Below are 15906 nucleotides of genomic sequence, written 5' to 3' on the forward strand. Positions count from 1 at the left end.
CCCCCCCCCCCCCCCAGAACATTCTAGAGGGTTTCCTAATTGTTTTCTTAATTACAAATCTCTCATCCGTTAAGTACCGTTAACTATTAACATTTTAACGGACGACCGTTAGTTTTTCGTGATCTTTAATTAATTAATAAATTACGTTAACTATATTATTTAATTATAGTTACATTCGTGTCGAGACGTGTGACCCCGTAGGTTTAAAGTATAACCCTTCATACGAAAACCCATGAACCGAAACACTTGTTGTCGACTAACTAAAAGTAAGACACCATAATTAATCCTAGCTTTAGCATTAATTATATATAAATATGTTTCAGAGGGAAATCGTAAACTACAAAACCAAAACATCAAAACCCTTTTGTGATTTGAGTATTTCGGCCGAAGCCAAGAGGGAGAAAAAAAGGGATTTTCTTATGTGTCTGAACTGCATTAAACCCTTTGAAATAAGCTCTTTATATATATATTTAGGGTTTAATGACTTGGTGACCAAATTAATCAAAGCCCTTATTTGGCTTCTCAACAACCCCCCCCCCCCCCCCCCCCCCCCCCCGCATTATGAATTAGGGTCCAACTCTAATTTCCTAATTTCACATTTAATCATTCTTTTTAATTAATTAAATACAAGTAACCCTTTAACTTAGTTTAATTAATCATTTCGTGATCAAATTAATTATTATATTACATTATTATGATAGTATAGAGTTACCGTGTCATTTCGTGTGACCCCGTAGGCTTAAATTATTTCCGGACACGCATTTATTATTTAACATGATCACACTCCAACACACTAAACCATGAATGGGTATATGTTTTCGTTACGTTAACTTACTAAACAAGAATTATGAACTCCATAACTTTGGGTATATTGTTCTTAAACTTCTTTAGATGGGGCAATCATAATGCTTTCGGTAATCACAATATAAGACGCTCTGTTAATGGTATTTGTTGCAACGCGCAGGTACCATGCTAGTTAGTTTTTATTTAATTTAATGGATGGTTAGGAAAGTACTAGAATACCCTTAGTTTTTATTTAATTTAAGAGAAATGCTAAACATACAAACATATTACAAACATAAAATTAAAAACTGAGTTGTCAAGTGTTGTGGACTAGTTAAAATAAAGTATATTTTCTCTTTCATGCTTTTTCCCCTGAATTTAATTGATGACACTTACATTTGTAAAGTTTTATTTATAATTTATTTGTAACTCTAGCATCACTCTTAATTTAATGATGGTTAGGAAAGTACTAGCATATAGATTAATTCCTTACTCTTTTTTGGGCGTGTATAGATTTCAAGGACAAAGGAATTTTCTCTTTACTTCTTGTTTTGACACCGATTACAATTAGAACGATACCCGTACGTAGCTCGGGTTTCACTTGAATATCAATTATTTCACATCTTAATTTTTATTTGGTCTTTCTCAGTCTTTTTGGTTAAATATTTTATGTCTTAACTTTCATGAAAGATGATTCCTTTGCATTTTAGTGTCTCTATTTATTGATTTCGATCATAATTTCATTCATCATAACTTTACCTACTACTTAAATCATATTTTTTTTATCACTAAGTTCTAAGTTCTGTTTGATACAGATTTAATCGTGGCTGCATCTATTGTACGGGGTTTTATGCGATTTTTATTTTTCAAAGAGGTTTATGCTATAAGTTGATTTTATTGAACCCGAAACAAACTTAGTGATGTAATTTACGTATAATCAAAAATATATCCCTTTAATATAGACCTTTAACTCTTGAAGTTGTGAGTAGATAATTTATGTATGCATTAATCACAACTATATCCCTTTAATATACACCTTTAAGTTGTGAGTTGATTTCTGATGATAGATATATATTGTACTTTTTGATGAAGCAAATAATATTGGTTAGAAGATGATACAAAAATAAAATTTTCTTCCACGTAGATTCACAAAATGGGCCGTTATAATGCTAAAGTAAAGACTCAAGATAGAAGTTTACTTGTAAAAAGTTTATGAAATTTGAAGTTTTGGAATCTATTTTGAGGAATGTTATTTAATTTATGGACTTGTAATACTTGCTATAAGGATGACGACGATGGCAATTGTATCAATCTATGCATTCTCTATTAAATTTGTTGATCAATTTGTGCGACTGCTTAACTTGTCGAATATTTATACTATATTATAAAGTAGATTTTCACTACATTTTTAACATTGAAATTAAATTTTCAATATTGATTTTAAGTACTTTCCAAAAGTGCTCCTCCCATGTATTTTATATTTACCTAAAATAACTATAATACCCTTTCTCTCTCCTCAAATCTCAACCAAACATATTTTTCTTTTCTCTCCTCTATAAATCATTTTATTTCTCTAACTCTTTCAAAATCTTTTATCTCAAAAACCGTACATCGATAAATTATAAAAATATTATGGGTGTTCTTAAAATTTCATATAAAAATAGTTTGTTTAGAAATATTTAGTGTTAATTTATATTACAATAAAATACATTTATTATATTATTATTATTAATTTTTACATTGTAAAATAAAACTATGGGAAGTGATATTAGTACTATTTATTTTGATTGATGTACCACAACTGTGCATTTCCAGCTTGTACTGTCAGCTATACAATATGTACATTGTGGTACATTAATCAATAATAGTGGTACGAATATCACTTCCCTAAGACTATACTACCTATCGATTTCCTAACTTCAATGACACCACCACCAGGTATCTCTTTAATGTATTTTCTTTAACCAAGGCAAGACCTATATATTAATATCAAAGAAGAGAAGGAATTACAAATATAATATCACGATTTATCGAAGATGAATAATAATACATATTAACCTTCAAAAAAAATAAAAAATAATAATACATATATTTATTATTATCGTCGTTGTCTTTTCATTGTAAAATGCATCACCGTCCACCATCCACCTTTACATGAAATTAAGCACAAAAGTAAAATAACAATTTTTTTTCACATAGTTATTGCTGATATTTGTAAAGCTTAGCTGCAAAAATATGCATAAAATGAAACACAATAACCATTATGAAATATTAGATTAGAGTTAGAACTTTGCAAACAAAACAAAACACATGCACACTCATATAGTCAAGTCGGCCTTATAGGCTTATATAGGCAAATTAGGTGGATTTGCAGAATATGCAAAAGAAAATCTTGACTTATTAAACCACTTAAATAAGCTTTATATACTAACAATAGCAATATATGCTATTAACCAATTTCAAAGGTAACTCCAAAATAATCGGCCATTTCTCTTGAAACTTGGTCAACATCCTTGGAACTTTTCCACTAGTTATTTAACAACCTAAATACTATTAAGCACATTGCATTATCTTTTTAATAGTTTAATGGGGAAGTTTATAAGATTGTGTAAAGCATGATATAGAGAAAAGTTATTTTAGGGGTAATAAAATGAAACAACTTTTCAAATATGTACGTAATAAAAGGAGCTATTATGACGGTTAGGATTAATTAGTATTGTCATCTTATGGTTGAAGATATCAAAATTATTTTTTACCAAGCACCGGAAACAATATATACTACCACAATACCCATTCGTTACTCAAGTTACATATCAATCTACTGAACTCATGATTCTCACTTAATATTATAAAAGCATGAAAAGGTAACAAACAATTAAATTATAACCCCAAATAAAACAAGTTAATTGGATATCAAGAATCAAAACTAATATTGTTTGAAAGTTTTATGATTAATTTGACTACATAAACCTTACAATATGAATCGTCTTTGATAACAAAGTGGAAGTTAAACTTTTTGAATAAAATAGAGTAAAATCCAAGTAGATTTTCAATTAAGAGAGAGCATAAAAATCAATCCAAGATGAAACACCATTATCCTAAATAATAACAACTGGCAGTCTCATCCCAGATTATGTATTTAGCTAGAACTATCCCTAATTAAATATTGACATGAACCATCCCTCGATATCTAGAGTTATCGTAACTTCACCACCACCTCTTATTATAACCCCACCTCACCATCTCCATTCTTATCAAAGAGTTATACAATGTTAATCTAATCATCAAAGATTGTTAGCATTCTCGTCACCAAAAACATATATCAACTCCAAACTCAACATTATAACAGTAGATTCACTTGTTATTTTATAATTAAGGGATTAAAAAAAAACTGAAACAACCCGTCTTGACCAAATGGTCATCGTACCATTATGGTCGGTTATTTGGGGTGGTTGTGTTTGTGGGTCTAAATACTCTAACATCAAATTGAAAACTGAATCCACTATAAAGTAAACAACATAAACATATAAATGAAAACTATTTCACAAAATAAACCCCAAAATTACTTTCACAAGTCACTCTGTACAACGAATGAAATCAACTATATTAACCAGATCTAAGAAATGGTGTGGCAGGGTAGCGGCAGTGTGGCAATGGTGGTAGCATGGCTCGGCAGGCGGCAACTGCAGTGGTGATGACGTCATATGTTTAATTTTCTTCCAGATCTTGTGTATTTTTTTTCTTTGATTTGTTGATAGATTATTCGCAGAAGGCAAGTGATCTTGATTTCTTTCTATGAAGCTTAATGTTGTTGAAAGCGTTGAGTGAATGAGGTCAAGGATTAAACATGAGGTTGTTTGCTTTTTCTCTTGCTTTCAGATTAGAGCTATTTATGCATGTACCTCAACAATAAACCCTTAAAAAATGGGAGATAGTTCTTTTTAAAAAAAAGGTTACTTAAAAAAATTGGATTTAGTTAGGCGCCAAATCGTGCTAGTGAAATTTTAAGCCACGTTTGAATTATTCTAGTAACTATCATTTCGTATTAAATGGTGTAGTTTATACGGTTGTGATTAAGAGAAATTTTAAATGAATGATCAAGATTTAATAAAACAACACACTAACCGGTGGCAATTATTATATATAATATGAGATCTCCATTAGCTGCTCACTACATTCTTGTTCTATTGCACATTCTATTTTGAATTGATTTACTTATTACTTGTTGCGGAAGACCCCAAAGAACAACCGATATAACCTTTTTTTTTTGTTTACTCCTGCTACACTTAACTTCAAGCCTTCTCGCCTTTTTAGTTTCTTTTTGGCCCGACAAAAACCTAACAAATAATATCTTATTATTATGATTTACTTAAACCCATTGAACTTATAACTATATTTTAACTTCTTTTAGAAATTATTCTTGAGTTTTATTTTGAAGAAATAAGAGAATAAAGGGTAAGAAACTTTTAGTTTTTGTATTCTTGAGTTTTTGTTTTAAAAGAAAGAGAAGGGAAAGAAAGGGAAAAATAGGATGTTTTGATCCCAAAACTTTCTTGCCAAAAGTGGCAAGATTTGGAAGGAAAAGTGGTGAAATTATTATTATACCCCTCAAACTTATATAAAGGTTTTAATTACTACAAGGCTATAAATGTAAAATTGTATCTTTTTATCATTTCTTTTCCTTCCATTCTAACTCAAGAGTATATTTAACTGTCAATTTTCTTTTCTTTTCTTTCAACTCAAGCATGACTATTTTTATGTAATTATCTATCCTTTCTTCCCCTATCCAATCTTCTCCTTTCTTTTTTTAATAAAAACTCGAGAATACAATGTTAATGACATCTAATATTTAATTCAACACTATAGGAATACATACCATCTTAACAAGCATTAATAGTTAAACATTTATCGAAACTTTAGTCACAATAAAATGTGAATGCTTGCCCGGATTTATCCACATAAATAATACGTGAAATGTTCATTTGAAAACTAAATTTTCTGTGAAAACTAGAAAACTGTCAAAACACACTGTGATTTGAATTTAACACAATGTGTTTTAATAAAACACAATGTGTTTTTATTATGTAATCTAAAATACGTTGTGTTAAGTTTTAAATCATGGTGTGTTTTTTATAGCGTTGTAAATCAGAAAATTGTTCAAACACACTGTGATATGAACTTAACACAATGTGTTTTGACAGTTTCCAAGTTTTCACGAAAAATTTAGTTTTCAAATGATCAAATGTGAAATGTTCATTTGAAAACTAAATTTTCTGTGAAAACTAGAAAACTGCCAAAACACACTGTGATCTAAATTTAACACAATGTGTTTTTATTGTGTAATCTAAAATACGTTGTGTTAAGTTTTAAATCATGGTGTGTTTCTTATAGCGTTGTAAATCAGAAAATTGTTCAAACACACTGTGATATGAACTTAACACAATGTGTTTTCGAAAAACATATTAAAAACACATTGTGTTAAATTCAGAACACAATGTGTTTTGACAGTTTCCAAGTTTTCATGAAAAATTTAGTTTTCAAATGATCAAAATGTTCATTTGAAAACTAAAGTTTTTGTGAAAACTAGAAAACTGCCAAAACATATTATGATCTGAGTTTAACCCAATGTGTTTTAATTGTGTTTTTATAGAACACAATGTGTTTTTATTGTGTAATTTAAAATACGTTGTGTTAAGTTTTAAATCACAGTGTGTTTTTGATAGCGCTGTAAATCAGAAATTGTTCAAACACATTGTGATATAAACTTAACATAATGTGTTTTTGAAAAACATATTAAAAACACGTTGTGTTAAATAAGATCACAGTGTGTTTTAGTCAGTTTTCTGGTTTTCATGAAAAATTTAGTTTTTAAATGATCAAAACCCTAAATAATACTCTACAACACTATAATTATCTACATAAATTATGGAGCTACTTAACAATAGGTCAACATCGACTAAAAGTCAAAATTAACGCAATAAAATAAAAAGTTTGGGATGTTACATTCGTGTTTATAACTATTATTACTCGATTTTACACGTCAAGAATAATATTTTTTTTATTCATTTATCAATCATTTTTATTTTATTTTTACCATAATGTAATATATATTATTGTATTATTATATTCTGGACAAGTTTTGACATAAATTCAATGTCGTTATTGAATGAGTTACGTGATTCTATCAATGGCGGTGACAGACCAAACTCCCCTTTAGTTAGTTAACTATTATTTTTTTCATTCATTAATTTTTTTTATATATATTTATAATTGATTGATGATTGATAATTTATTCATTACCATAATTTACTCGTTCCGAACAGTTTTAGACAACCTGCGTATTATTTCGTTATTGAAAACGGTATGCATTCCTTGTATTCTTTTTCTCAGTGTATAATTTTCATTCCATCTCAAGAAGATGGTATGCATATTATTTCGTTATTCATGATTGTTAGTTGTATCCTTTTATTTAGGGTAAATTACAAAAATCATACCTGAGGTTTGTTCGAAACTACACTGATCATACCTACAATTTAAAAATTACGCGAATCATACCCACTGTTGTCAAAAACTTATACTAACCATACTTATCGCTGACGGTCGTCTATTTGACTGTTAAGTCAAGTCACGTGTCATGCATGTGTGATATCAAAACTGTAATTTCGTACATACTTCAGGTACTATCCTTGTAATTCACTATAAAAATAATTATTAAGAATTTTAGAGTTTTATTTATACTTCATTTATTAAATTGAGTAGATATGACATTTATTATGAAACAATAATATTTATAATGAAAAGTATATCAAACAAATAGTTGATACAAGAATGCATTATTATTAAACATGTCATTATTATTTTGTTATATGTGTATAGTGAATATAACAAGGATGAGAACTATCAAAACCACTAAAATTTTCACTTTTATATTATTATTATTATTATTATTATTATTATTATTATTATTATTAATGTATGATTTATTCTTTTTAATAAAAACCTATTTAAAAAAATATAATTTTAAAAAGCAATATAATTTTTTCGTATGGTTTGTTGACATCCCCCTCAGAATATCGAATACTCGTTACAGTTTTAGAATATATCTCAAAGTTAGTAATTTGTAGTATTTTGTGTTTAAAGTTCTAGGGTTAATCGTTAGTCTAATCTTAGAATTTCTAAGCCTAAACTTGTATCGTATGAATGACATGCTTTTATAATTTTTTTAATTTTTATTTTGAAATAGATTTTTTTTAAATATATATATATATATATATATATTTGTGTTTGTGTGTGTGAATTTTAATATAGAATATCTACTCACTTTAATAAATGAAATATAACTACAATTATCTTAATAATTTTTATTAGGGTGAATTACACAAATGATACCTGAAGTATACACGAAATTACGGTTTTGATACCTCACATGCACAACACCTGACTTGACTTAACGGCCAAATTGACGGCCGTTAGTGATAGGTATGATCAGTGTAAGTTTTTGACAACGATGGGTATGGCTCGTGTAATTTTTAAATTGTAGGTATGACCAATGTAGTTTTGAACAAACCTCAGGTATGATTATTGTAATTTACCCTTTTATTTATTATATACTATTGATGTATATGTATGCAACATATGCCTTCTCCTATGGGATTGTTAGAGATTCAAGAAAAGTATGGGGTCGGAGTTGAAGTTGACACAAATGTGTTGTCTTTTTCTAGTGTTGTTGAAAAGGTTCTTGTCAAGGATGGTATGAGACTCAAAAGCAACCGTAAGTCCCTCGGGTCTTATTTCTTGTATCGAACCGAGATTGACTAAGGATATGTCGAGGTGCGAAATCCTTTGAGATAACCCACGGTTTTCATATCACCTTTTATATGATATCTACCAATAAATTAAAACAGGATTGTAGACTTTTTGACGACATGTGGCATAATCCTTATAAAACATGTGTCCATCTTAAATTTCTTATAATTAGATAGATATCTCAAGATATTACAAATAATAATATTCGAATTAGATTGAAACTAGGATATACTTTACATGAGTTGTATTCATTTAAAAATAAGTTTTTTGTAGAAAACCAGAAAACAGATCTGAACCGTTGGATCAAATCTTAAATAAGGCCACAATCATTTAAAAAAAAAAACACGGAGGGGCAAAAAGATAAATTTACAAAGTCTATATAAAACCAAAAAACACACTGCTCCTTTATTCTCATTTTCTTCGGAGATGAAACCCTAACCTCGCCACAAACCACCGCCGGTCGTCCTCTTTATTACACTAATACTGTTAATCGACGTCGGTAATCAACGTCAAACAATCTCCCCGCTGTCATCTTCATCTTCCTTCGTTCTATTTCTCCGATTTTGAATTGTTGATCGTCGCCGGAGTTAACGTCAATTAAACTCACCGCCGCGACTTAAAACAGTAACTGATTTCGTATTGTTATTCAATGGAGGAAGAAGATGTGATAAGCGATGAAGAAATCAAACAAGTTAATAATAAAAGGTATGTTGATCTAGAAACGAACGGTCAACATTTCATTTCATGTATATATATATATTCTGCTGATATTTGTTGTTTATATCTAGATTTAGTCAGTTAGGGTTTCCTAATGATTAGCCTCAGATTGTTAGTGTTTTTATTCATTTTTATTTTGTATATATACACATATATATACTGTATATAGTTATTGTTTATTTGTAAATTTACTCAGGTAGGGGTTTGTAATGCAGAATATCACATTTTAAGTATTTTGATGAAATTCTGAGTGTTTGATTTAATATTTTAGTGTTAGTAGGTAAGTTAGGGTTTCGGAAGGGATTAGGTAAGTGAGAAATGATCAGGCTTTAATTTCATGAATTGTTGTTGGATTGTGTAAGAAGTTGTGATATATTTTGGTGTTTGTTTTGATTGTCGAGAGTTTATATGCGAAGGAATATAATGGAATTGTATCTAAGTGTTCAGATTTTATGATTTTGTTATCCAGATAACATATATATGAAACAAACATCTTATGACATCGTCATTAATTAATAAAAATGTATATAACAATAATATTCATTGAAATTTAATATACTAACTATGATAAATTTTAGTTTTCATGTGTCTTATGTTTTCCGTGTACTCTTGGACAACATATAATTATTACATGTCATAACCAAAATGATCCACTATGTGATAAGGAATGCCTCTTTATAATTGCCCCACCATCCTAATCAGTAGCTTATTCTTTTACATCTTTCTAAGTTATAAAACTCTACTAGTGTATCGTAATCTCGTGTTCTTTCTTGATAGCATGAAAGCATCTTAATTGCGATTTGTATGCTTGGGTTTAACATTTTTATTTTGTTCGTCAGGTGATCGTGAGAGATGTTATGAGCAAATCAGTAATTGCTCAGCTTAAGGCACATGACAATGCTATCGCATCTTTATGTTTTGATCCTAGTGGTACCTTGTTGGTAACAGCTTCGGTTCATGGTCATAACTTTAATGTTTATCGTATCATGCATGACCCAGAAAACAGTGCATCTTATGTACACCTTTACAGGCTTCAACGTGGTTTTACAAATGCGGTAAGATACTCAACGACTCAGATTCATTTTGTGATTTTTGATTTTAATCAATACAAGGCTGTCAACTTTTTTGCACAATAAATCAGGTCATACAGGACATAAGTTTTAGTGTGGACAGCTGTTGGATCACTATAAGTTTCTCAAGAGGCACCAACCAGTATGGTGTAGAATGTTACGGATTTTGTGACAATTAAGTAGATGAAGTAGTGTGGAGTTAGTCATGAGGTTTTTGCAAAAATAGGTGAATACAGTTACTAAGAACTTGACTATTTTTTTCATGTAGGAGTTACAGAGCTCTTGTTTATAGTTATTGTTTGTACTTTTAATACTAGGCCTATCTAAGTATCTTGTACCTAAGACTACTTTATCAGATCACACATGCAGTCTCTCAGTTCTGGTTTATTTTACAGAAGCTCAAATCTATGTATCTAATTTAGTTGATAACTTAAGGGTCTTTATTTTGTGATTATTTCCCCTATCATAAGGCCGCATTTCGATGTCTAATTGAGTTTATTTATATGAACTTTAGGTACTTAATGATATTGCATATTTGTATAGGTTCACGAATAATGTCGTATGTTGGACTCGGTTAAATGGAGTTTACTAGACACAAGGCGGTGAGACATGGCATGCGGTCAACAAAGTCAAAGAGCAAATATTGGAATTGGGAATGAAATAAAAGTGGTGGTGGTCGAGTGCTACTGTCCAGCCGAAGGAAGAACGAAAGCCAAATGGGCCGAAGCCCATTCCACTCCTTGTGAGGTCGGCAGCAGCAGCCCAGCAAGAAAGAAACAAGAGTGGGCCCAGCCCACTGTGCGTAGCCCACCAGAAAAAGAGAAGGAGCAGCAGCCCAGAAAGAATAAGAGAAGTGTTGGCCCTGGCCCATTGTCTTGCGTGCAGCCCAGCCAAAGAAGAAAGGCCAAAGCCTGTGTACTCGTGAAATAGGTCGGCGAGCAGAATTCCCTAGCTTGGGAATTAAGAAACCAAAACCATATATATATAACTAGGCAGCTCGAGCCGCCCGATGGGCGGCATCGGTATTTGAAAATGTATGCGTTATCAAATACTATTCTTTCGTAAAAATTTTATAAAGAAACGCATAAATCAAAAGAAAACAAAAAAAAAAGTTTGATAACATACATGTAAAACAAAATTTTACAAATTTTTTTTATAGAAGCCCAAAAACTTAAAAGAAATGATAAATATACAAATGGAATATTAAAAAAATACAGATTTATAAAAAATATTCTATAAAAGTTTAAATGTTACAAAGTGTTGAAAAATATTGTATAATACAAAGACAAAATAAACAATAAATTAAACAAAAGTTATATATATAAAAAAAAAACTAAATGTTAAAACATCATAAACTACAACACATATGTCATTGTTATAAAGTACATATAATAAAGTTATAAAAAATTTAAAAAGTTATAAAAAATATATTACAAAGAATCAAATGCTAAAAATTCAAAATATAAAAATTACAAAATACAAAAGAAAAGACAAAATATTAGTAAAACATAAATTATTCCATGCATTATAAAGTTTGAGTGTTTAAAACTGGAAAAAATAAATAAAAAGGGCTGTAGTAAAAATCTCCAAAAACAACAGGAGGTATTATGTAACTTCAAAAAGTAACCAAAAAAAAAACCAATCAGATAGTGACTTTCTAGTTTCGAACCATGGACATTTCACAAAAATTAGGAGATACCTACCACCCCACCTACCTTCATGTTTATTTATTTTCCAGTTCTACAAATATATAAACACTCTGAAGTTTGTAGCACTAAAAGACAAAAAATACTGTTGACATCTAATTCTCATATTGTAGTAGGTAATATGGTATGCAGCTTTTGAGGGACGTGTGTGTGCTGCCATCATCAAATTCGAAGCAGCTTAGGTTTAACTGGTGGCAGCCGCAATTCACATAAACAATTCACAACAAATTAATATTCAAATAAGCAGCCGAGAAGATTTATTTTGGAAGCAGCAAGTTCTGTCAAAACAAATAATAGGAGGATTTGTGGGTATTGAATAGAAGGAGCGATCAAGAAATATACGGACCATATAACTTTACCCTATTATTAGTTTGATCTTTCTTTTCTCTTTTTATTATTATTAGCGTACTTTATTGCAAGACATATTTTATTTAGCAGTTGTTACTATGGATTAATTTATTTTAATAAGTGTTAGGTTTAATTATCTTGTCATGAGTAGATAAGTAGTTTTGCATCTGTTTGGATAACATGATCATGCCGTGATAGTTTTATATGTAAGATTGTTGAATTGTTTCTATGCTTGTCGCAGATCCATGGTTATTGAGTCAGACAAATGTTATTGGTTTTCATATACAAACCGGTTTTATTAACTTGGTTCAGCCGAACTGACGTCGAGGCCTTAGGGCTATTTAATTTAGTTTGCGAAACATTAATCGGTCTATAATTAATGTGGTCTCTTGACTTGTAACCGAGCGGGGGATGGTTAATTAATAATTTGGCTCAACTGAACATGTGTTTTATTAGGTTAATCTAGTTCTTAGACATAGTCCATGCGAACGATCCTGGTCTTACCAATTTACTATACTGTGAACGAACGGGTCCACTGCCCGTGAATGAGTGTAGTAGAAAAATTAACCTTGTACTTTATAAATTAAAAACTTCTTGCTCATCAAAGTTTTTGGCGCCGCTGTCGGGGACTATTAGCTTAGGAATTTAGTTAGGTTAGGGTAATTCAAGCTTTTCGTGTCTACACGGAAGAGTTAGTTTTAGTCTTTTTAGGATTAGTTTAGTTTATTTTTAGTTAATCTAGTTTAAGTGTTATTTTTATTTTCATTATTATAAAAAACCATAAAAAATCAAGAAATTTTAAAAAATCCAAAAATATTTTTCTTTTATTAACTTAGTTCAGTTTTAGTTTTGTCTTTTCATTTTAGTCTATTTAGTTTTAGCAATAACTAGTGCTTTTCACGGGTATAGTTAGTGTCTGTTTTATAGGATCGGCATAAATCATGGTGTTCATAGACTATGATTCGGATGACGATTATTGCCCTTATGAAGCTGCATTGGAGGCGCGGAATTTATCAGAAGTATATCACAACATTCGCCAGTTCGAGCAGTGGGAAGAGGATGACACTTGGGAAGATGCTTGGATATATATGAAGGAGCTGATTGAAGAATTGGGTGAACACAAGATGGAGATTGAAGAATATATTCCTTTATATTATAAAGGACTAAGTAAGTCGAATAAAAAATCTTTGGATATCGCTTGTGGTTGCCATTTTCTTAATAGGACAGCGTAGGAGTCTTTTGCTTTCTTGGAGAAGACGCCCGCGACACAACTCAAAAAATCAGAAGCTGATTTGGAGCCTCCAGCGCCGCTCACCCCTTCAAGTAGCGCCGCTCAGATTGACTGGAGCCCTGATTTGTGCGAAAACGTGTCCGTTTCTTATCCGATGAATACCGATGAAGGGAAAAATGCTTCTAAACGCAAACTTCATCTACTGGAGGCCGAATCGCGCGAGGAGGAGGAGATGATCTATCAAGAAGTGGCGGTTGAACGAGAGTGTGTAATCCTAAGACGAGATGATCCAAGCAAAAGGTGTCGTGTTGATCAAGCTGAAATATCACATCCGGAACAAAGCAAGATTCATCTTGCTAATGTGGAGAACCTTTCCTCAAATATTGAAGGAGTCCGGGTCAAAAAGGAGCAAGAGAAAGACGAATCAAGCAAAAATGAGCAATCTGAAAATGGTCAGGAGCATCCAGCCGCCGCTGGTCCCTCAGGCCAGCGCCGTTGGTGACAACCAGCGCTGCTGGAAGACTTCCAGCGCCGCTGGGAGCCCCGACAGCAGCTCAGATTTTCGCGAAACCTCATTTTTAGCTCATTTTAAAAGTACCGACGAAGCCCAAATCACTAGCAAATGCAAAATCAATCTAGATGAGGCTACTTCAAGCACCGAGGAGGGGACGATCATTCAAGGAGTCGAGATGAAGCAAGAAGATCCAACCCCGAGGCGAGACGACTATGGCATACCACATCCGGAATCGCACGAGTCGAGTAGGGAGAATGGAAGTGACCGTGTTGATGAGGTATTGGAGGAAGAAGGTGAACTCGTATTGGATGAAGAGTTAGTGACGACCCCGACCATTGGAACCAAGGTTGTATCCACCTTTAGGAAGGTGCCACCCGACATTGAAGTTGTTGAGGAAGAACGGGCAGACGTCAGCTGGGAGAAGTCCAACGTCCGACTAGAGGATTTCTTACCCTTCAAACGTAGACCACCCAACACTTTAAGTGTGGGGTAGTCTATAATCCCACCGACTCGAAACAAAGTGAATCATATGTTCACTTATTCAAGTAAGTCTTCTAAACCATATTTTGATTTTACATTTTTACCTGAAAATAATTGGCAAGTCCCGAGGATTGAAAGATTAAAAGTCAAGAAGGAGATTGAAGAACAGGAATCTGCCCTAAACAGAAGCAGCGCCGCTCCCACTACTTGGGAGCGTCGCGCGCTCATGGCACCTGGACAACAACCAACGCCGCTGGTGTCTTCAGATCAACATCCAACGCCGTTGGGGAGACCACCAGCGCCGCTGGTGGCTACATATCATCAACCAGCGCCACTAGCTAGCCCAGCTAGCACCGCTGGCAGCCCTGTTTCAGATGCATTCGCGTTCTAAGTTCGTGTTGACTCCGGAATGGAAGCCCGATCAGATCCGAATCATTTTTCTTCAACAAACGGAGGGTGAAACAAGTAAGCATTATAACCTATTTGATTTATTATTCACTGAAATGCTTTCCTTTGATTTGTATGCAGGAGTGCCAAAGACGCTGACATCTTTCAAAAAGATCATGACACGAAAGAAAGAACCGGATAAACGGGATATGGCTCTCAAAATGGAGGAAAGCAAGGATACAAGTCGAGATCATTTGCAACCCAAGTCGGGTTATCCAGGGAGCTCTTTTACTTTAACTCATCATTATTCAAGTTTTTGCATTGAGTTAGACCATATTAGGGTTAGTAGTAATTACATACACTATTTGTTTTTAAACCTAGCCCCAGACTTGTTAGCTCCCGACCCTTTGGAATGGACGGAAATAAGCCTTAGCATGAAATACTCGAAGGTTCCGTGTCATAAGGGTAGTTTTGAAATCGTATACGATAGGATGAAAGATTGGAATTTTAAGATGAGTATTGAAAAGAAAACTAAGGATTTTGATATCTTAAAAATGAAATGGACTTTTGTTAAGGTGAATGAAATGGATTGGGTAATGACTATTATTAGATTCATATTCTATTCACCTTATTCGCGTAAACCGCTCGACAATTTAAGTGTGGGGCCGTTTAAGATCCCACCATGGTAAGATGGGAATGAGTCTGGCTGAAGACTCGGTCAATTTCGCGCTTCTTGGGAGGCAACCCATCTCTTTGTTTTTATTTTTCATGCATTAGGTTATTTCGTGTTTTAATAAAACTTGCTTCTTGTTCTATATTAATGTAAGTAGTGAATTATTCAAGTATCCCCAGGTATCAGGATCC

At 32.2% G+C, this 15906-nt stretch overlaps 1 long non-coding RNA gene across 1 annotated transcript; it reads left to right on the plus strand.

The window, feature by feature from the left end:
- The first annotated feature begins 9020 nt into the window (after positions 1-9020).
- LOC122585072 lies at positions 9021-11496 on the plus strand. The gene is made up of 4 exons (XR_006321648.1): positions 9021-9294; positions 10146-10361; positions 10448-10602; positions 10920-11496. It is a non-coding gene; the product is annotated as an uncharacterized LOC122585072 (long non-coding RNA).
- Positions 11497-15906: the final 4410 nt, after the last annotated feature.

This window comes from Erigeron canadensis, chromosome 1 (assembly GCF_010389155.1).
Source record: "Erigeron canadensis isolate Cc75 chromosome 1, C_canadensis_v1, whole genome shotgun sequence".
Taxonomy (NCBI): domain Eukaryota; kingdom Viridiplantae; phylum Streptophyta; class Magnoliopsida; order Asterales; family Asteraceae; genus Erigeron; species Erigeron canadensis.